The sequence below is a fragment of the Podarcis liolepis genome, assembly GCF_965112155.1.
Source record: "Podarcis liolepis genome assembly, chromosome: 6".
In the NCBI taxonomy this organism is placed as follows: domain Eukaryota; kingdom Metazoa; phylum Chordata; class Lepidosauria; order Squamata; family Lacertidae; genus Podarcis; species Podarcis liolepis.
This window is the reverse complement of record NC_139559.1, coordinates 95,996,493-96,003,278: the sequence shown is the minus strand read 5'-3', so window position 1 is coordinate 96,003,278 and position 6,786 is coordinate 95,996,493. Positions and strand designations below refer to the sequence as shown.

The window sequence follows — 6,786 nt, the reverse complement described above, 5'->3', positions numbered from 1 at the left end:
CGGAGGCTACACGACCCCCAAAAAGGCTCTGGGCGTGGCCCAGGGCTGACATTGTCCGGCAGCGTCAAAAAAGGAACCCTTCGAAGCCCACGTCCTAACCAGGAGGTGAGTCGACAGAGAGTACCTAGACGCAAGGACACGAGCAATCCTCAGCAGCAAGCCTCAAAGTCCCAAAGGGTAAGAACGGCAGCTAACAAGGAGAGCTTGAGGAGAAGAGGGTCTGTGAGACTTATTTATACAAACTGAACTGCTCAGAAACAGACCTAAAAGACTAGCACATAAAGAGTAAAGAACGGGAGATTTTATCTTAAACATATTGGAAATCTTTCTCATTATACGTAAGCATAAGCAAAGATTTCTCTAACAAGTACCAGTAAGAAAAGGAAGACAGATTCAAATTTCACTCTGCAGCAGGAGTACTAGCCCATTAAAAGAAGCGGAATTCAAGGACTTAACTTGTTTTTTACTTTGAAGTGGCGTGAGCCCAGCAAAAGAGACTGAGTTAAAAGACTTGGATTGTCAGCGCTGTTTGTGGTAAAAGTGTGGAAGTTACTGGAAAACAAAGGTAAAAGAGAAGGCAACACTTTTAATATTGAACTTATATTAAACACTAACCTATAAAGATGGCAAAGATGGCATAGCGTGGTCTAGGAGAAACGGCTGGACTAATTGGAGAATCGGGAAGAGAAGAAAAGTGGCGAAAGGAGGGGCAGAACTGCACAAAAGAGGAAAGGGACTATAAAATTAAAGATGAGCATCTTTAGCTTGAGGAGGTAGTTTGTGAGAAAGGAAATACGTTTTCTGGTGTAATGAAGAGACTTTCTTCATATAAAGTATAAGTAGGATTCCTAATTCCTTCTGCATTCTGTTTCTTTTACTATCCCTCAAGATTCAGAAACATAGGGAACCTAGTCATGGTTAGATTAGTTTATAAAGATTGGCTGCGTGAGCTGCTGGTCTCCTGCTGTCACGTGCCAAAGATCCATCCCCTGGTCTGTGAGGAGGAGGAGGAAGAGATATTGGAAAAGAAATGGGAGGATGAAGTGATGGTTATGAAGATCAGAAGGAATCTTTAGTGAAGGTGAAAACAATTTATGTAAGACCAAGCGACCAGGGGATGGATGCCACCGATCTATAGATGGGGAGTGTTGATCTTTGTTCTTGAGGAACAGGGAGGCCAGAGAGAATCTGGATCACTGGGATGGGGGGAGGCAGCTCACTGATTCAAGAAGAGTTCAGGGATGGGATGAGGAAGGGAGGAAGGGAGAATAACGCAAGCCACCTGGAGATCCTTGCAGGAAAGATGGGCCATCAATGTAGTAATCAATGAAAAAATCAAGAATTTTTTCTCTTCATTTCTCTTCATTTCTCTTCATTTCTCTTCATTTCTCTTCATTTCTCTTCATTTCTCTTCATTTCTCTTCATTTCTCTTCCAGGCAGCGATAGCAGTGAGGACAGCAGCTCCAGTACAGCTCTACGCCTCTCCAAGACCCAGTTCTCCCTTCGCTCCAAACCCAAGTATCTAAATAAATAAATAATAGGGATGCTGGTGGCGCTGTGGGTTAAACCACAGAGCCTAGGACTTGCCTATCAGAAGGCTGGCGGTTCGAATCCCCACGACAGAGTGAACTCCCGTTGCTCGGTCCCTGCTCCTGCCAACCTAGCAGTTCGAAAGCACGTCAAAGTGCAAGTAGATAAATAGGTACCACTACGGCGGGAAGGTAAAGGGCGTTTCCGTGCGCTGCTCTGGTTCAGAAGCAGCTTAGTCATGCTGGCCACATGACCCGGAAGCTGTTCATGACCGGTCCGCCAATAAAGCGAGATGAGCGCTGCAACCCCAGAGTCGGCCACGACTGGACCTAATGGTCAGGAGTCCCTTTACCTTGATATATTTCAAAAACACTGAGTCTCCAGTGTGGTCTCTCGTCACAAGGAAACAGACTTGATAAAGAGGCAACCTTTCAAACTTCTTATAAATGGAAACTGGGGAAAGCCCCCTCCAAAAGAATAGACTGTGCCCAGTGACTAGCTGATCCACATGCCTGTTCAGTTGATGCTCTAGATGCCTACTCAGTTGTTCTCCAAGGCTGTTGAAAGAGAGAATGGCCAGTGTGGCAGGCTGTGTGAGCTGCTGGCCTCCTGCTGTCGTGCCCCTAAAATCCACCCCCTGGTCTGCGAGGAGGAGGAGGAAGAGATATTGGAAGAGAAATGGAATGAGGAAGTAAATATAATTAAAGAAAGGGAGAATAGCGTAAGCCACCTGGAGATCCTTGAAGGAAAGATGGGTTGTCAACAGAATAAGAAATGGAAAGATTAAAAATATTTTCTCTTCTTCTCTCTTCCGGGCAGCGACAGCAATGAGGCCAGCAACTCCAGCACAGATCTCCCTCCCCACCAAGACCCAGTTCCCCCCTTCCCCACAAACCCAAATAGAAAAATAAAATAAAAATCATCATCATCATTATTATTCTAATCAAGTTCCTTTACAAACATGCTATTCTGTGATCATCCTTTTATCCTAGGCGGTGCTTTTTCCTACGTTTGTGAGCATGAGTGGAAATCCTGAGTCTCGCTGCAGGAGTCGACAGTTTGGCTCCTTCCATTGTTGTTGCTCCTAGATGGAACTGCGCATGTGCGAAGACAAGACAGAGACTTCCAAACTGGATCAATAAACGTGTCACCCGTTGTCTGAAAACCACTGTCCTAATCACATGCCAGATTGTCTTTTGTGAATGAAATAAAATTCTTTCAAATAGTTTTTTAATGCTGTCTTTTGTCTGTCTTGAGAAGCAATGGAGTGCGCCTCTGGGGGTGAGGTCAAAAGTCAAGCAACGGTGTCAGCAGTCCCAAAGTGACCTCTCCAGGGAGCAAGACTGGGCAGTGTGTCTGGAGGTCCTGGGCTTCCCAGATGACAAGACTCCCTCTCTTGGCCTTGCAGATGTGTCTCCAAGGAAAGCAGAGTTAGGCACCAGTTGGGCTGCAGGAGATGTCAGAAGGGGTTGTAAACGTCGCCATCCAACCGCCTGAGGGACTCCACTCCAGATTTGTGTAGGCTTTACTCCTTAGCCTTTTCAGCTCCCAAAGATATCCCACAAGGCAAATTAGGATCAGAGTTTTCCTTCTCTTCGATGGGCTATCTTTATAGGTGGATGAGCCCCATCTGCCCCTCACTTCCCTCCACAGCATTGCAGAAACCACCTTCTTGACCACTGGGCCCACGCTTGGTCTTGTCCGCTCAATCTGCTGGAGCCTGTCTTTGCACACAGGGGAAGTTCCTGTGCATTTGAGACTCTTTGGCTGCTCTCACCTGGTTTAGGTGGCCAGTCAAACCGTTCCCAGGATGTGGCCTCTGTCACATGCTGACCGTTTCTAGGAGCAAGAGAACAAACTTTTTATTAAAGAATGGAAATGGTTGAATGAATAGTTACAAACTGTAAACAGATAAGAACATTGGCAGGATTATTGGAATAACCTGCAGTTTAATAAGATTATCTATTTAAAGCAGATGCATAAATGAAGAAATTGAGGTAATTTGGATATGCATAAGATATGAAGAATCAATTTAAAGAACTGCAGAAAGAGGGGGAAGGAAGTCAAGTTTTGAAATGCTAAAATGACTGCAAAATTATTGAAATGTATAAACTTGAAAATCATAATTCAGCTTTCCAGTTATAGCTTTTGCGGTGATGAGGCATGTGAGCCTCAACTGTCCTGCATCTACTCCAGCTGAGGAATCACACACCTCCTCCCCAAGCTAGCGAGCCCCACCTGGGCTGTGGGTCCTTGCCTTCCATCCCTCCCAACTGACAGTTGTTAGTTCTGGAATCCTGAGCTTGAGGGGGGGGGGGTACATCCCATTTCGCCCCGTGGGACACTCACCACCCCTTAGCCACCTGCCTTTGGCGCTGCAGCAGTGATGGCTTTGGTCCCTGAAAGAGCATGCAAGATCTCTCCCAAATCTCAATACATATTTTGCTCTCCTGGACATCTTGCAAGACTTCAATGAGATCTCACAAGATCTTGCAGAAAATCTCCAATCTGTTTACCTGCAAGCACACACCTTTAATTTTTTTTTCTTATTTAGTACAAATTTCTCAATCTAACAGATTTGCACATAGGATTCTGTATCACATGAAACGGCACATTTGTTTTGTTCTATTGTTACATTATTTGTGGCCTTCTAACACTTTGGGAGAAGCCTTCTCTCCCTTTTCCCTTAAAAAATGAGGATCTATGCTTTACACTCAGCAGGGAGACCCATTTAAAAGGAAATATGTAGTTGTTTTGCTGCTGCTTTTTTGTGTTCTCAGGTGTCCAAGTTAGCCCCCTGGCCCTGCTCCTCCACTATACCACAGCAACATCCCCACTAGGAATCCCTGCTTGGGCTTTCATTGGCCACTAGCAATATCCGGTGGAGCCAGGTGGAGAGAAATGCCCCATCTTGCCCATCTTTGGGGTTTCAAGAGGTATAGCCTCTGTGCATGTACAGAATTCATGATTCAGCAAATCTATTAGACCATTGAAAGAGTTATTTCCTCTGATTAAATTACCAAAGGAAGAAAGCAGGACTGGCTTTTCTCCCCAGGGACACAAGGAAGGGGAAGGTGTATGTTTAAGAAATCAAATTCCCCAAGGGCTGAAACTCTGTTCAGCCAGTTAAAAAACCCAAATTCTCTCAGGAGAGTGCTTCACATCTGGCGGGCAGGGCTTGTGTGCTTTGCTCATGATCCCTTGGATGTCCTGAGGCTGTTAGAGCAGCAGCCGTAAGTCTTGGGGCTCTGGGTGTGAGACATTGTCCTCAGAAGTCAAAGAGTAACTGAGGTTCCCTTTTCTCTCCCTTTTTTGGCCCTGAACCAAGAGCTGGGCAGTTCAGGGCCTCCATGGGAGAGAAAAGGGGGGCCAGCACTTGTGCTCAAATGAGCTTTCATACGCGGTCATCCTGCCCCACACTCACATTCCAAAATATCTGCATGCTCACCTATCCAAGAGGTGGTTGGTCTTGGGCTGGGGGGTCCCAGAAGGCAGAATAAGTTGAGAAGCAAAGCCCAAGAAGTTGGAGGCATCCTCTTCGCATCCACCCAAACCCAATCTAAAGAGCTTGGCTCCAGAACCAGCCCCTCCCTTCAGTTCTGTTCAGTTCAGAATGTCAGTTAAGAGGGACCACCTGTATTTTCTTGATTCTTGCCTGAGGTCATAATGGGCATGCACACTGGTATCTGTTTACCTGTAAGCACACACCTTTAGTTTATCTTTTTAAAAATAAAAATAAAATACTAGTTTCTCAGTCTACCAGCTTTGCACAAAACAGCAGTCGTTTTGTGATCCATGGCAGTGCAAACCCCACGTTTTATGGCGCCCCCTCCAAAAAAATGAGGCGTCAGTGCCCTAACCCACAGGGTCACGATTTCTCCAAAGGTCCAATGTCATCTGATTCACTCCAAAGCAGCACCAAACACCCAGAGAATGCCCCCTGAAACATTGGGGGGGGGGCTTTGAAAACACTACATTTCCCATTGTTAGAGTGGCATACGAAGGATGAACAAGTTAAATCAGTGATGATAGATTGGGCAAGACATGTAGGACATAACATAATGTTTGAGGATTGGGAAAGATTGTGGAAGAAAGGGGTCAAGTTCACTGCATGTACTGTACTAAAGGAAAACATAATGAAAATGATGTATAGATGGTATCCGACCCCAGTTAAATTAGCAAAGATTTATCATAACTGTGATAACCATTGCTGGAAATGTAAAGAAAACGAAGGTACTTTCTATCATATGTGGTGGACCTGCCCCAAGGTGAAAGACTTCTGGGAAAAGATTTATAATGAATTGAAAAAAATGTTGAAATATACATTTATAAAGAAACCAGAGGCCTTTCTTCTTGGAATAACAGGTTTGGAATTGCCCCCAAAAGATGTTAAATTATACACTGGGCAACAATTTTTTACCTTTTGAATGTTGTCTAGATTTCTACAATTGATTTAGGGTCTTTTTGCACTGCTGAATCAGGAAATGGCATCCGTTTCTCTCCATCAGGTCAGGTTGTTGTGCTTTGTTGATTTGTAAAAAATCAGATCTTGTGACAAAATCGATTACATTTTGTGGCATTATCAGCTGATTTTTGTCAACACATATCATCCTAAATATGTTTTTAAGAGAAAATAATGTTTTTCCAACAACATCTATTGATTACCTGATAGAAACATTGATTACTGTAAACTGAATGCTGGGCATTGAGAAAGGTAAGTACACATAAGTTGCATGTTGCTTCACCATTTTTCAAACTTCAGGGCTTGAACTTCCGTTTTTTGGAACTCCTGGAATGCTCAGCGGCAGGGAAGTCTCTCTTCAGAGTCCAACAGTAGTCAGCCATCATGACTGCGTCCCAGCGACCCTGATACCTGGTCTCCATCTCTTTCATGTCCTGATGGAATCTCTCCCCCTGCTCGTCACTCATTGAACCCAGGTTCTCAGGAAACCGGTCTATATGTGAAAATAGGTAGTGCATTTCACGCTCATGTTGCAGCCCAGGTTTCTGAAAGCAGTCAGCATGTTGTTGACAAGTTCTGCATAGTTTCTGACCTTATTGTTGCTTAGAAAGTTCTTCACTACCAGAACAAATGCCTTCCACGCTTCCAGTTCCATTTCGTTCATTGAGTTTCGGAACTCTGGATCTCTGATGAGCTGACGGATCTGAGGACCGTCAAAGATGCCAGCTTTCAACTTCTCCATGGTCAATCCTGCCACAAGTGAAGCAGTCACCATCCTTGTCCAGAGCCTTTG

General features: G+C 44.7%; 1 long non-coding RNA gene across 1 annotated transcript; it reads right to left on the bottom strand.

The window, feature by feature from the left end:
* Window positions 1-2,444: 2,444 nt before the first annotated feature.
* Window positions 2,445-5,088, bottom strand: LOC310709770. The gene is made up of 2 exons (XR_014527677.1): window positions 4,980-5,088; window positions 2,445-3,370 (listed from the first exon to the last, which is right to left on the bottom strand). It is a non-coding gene; the product is annotated as an uncharacterized lncRNA (long non-coding RNA).
* Window positions 5,089-6,786: the final 1,698 nt, after the last annotated feature.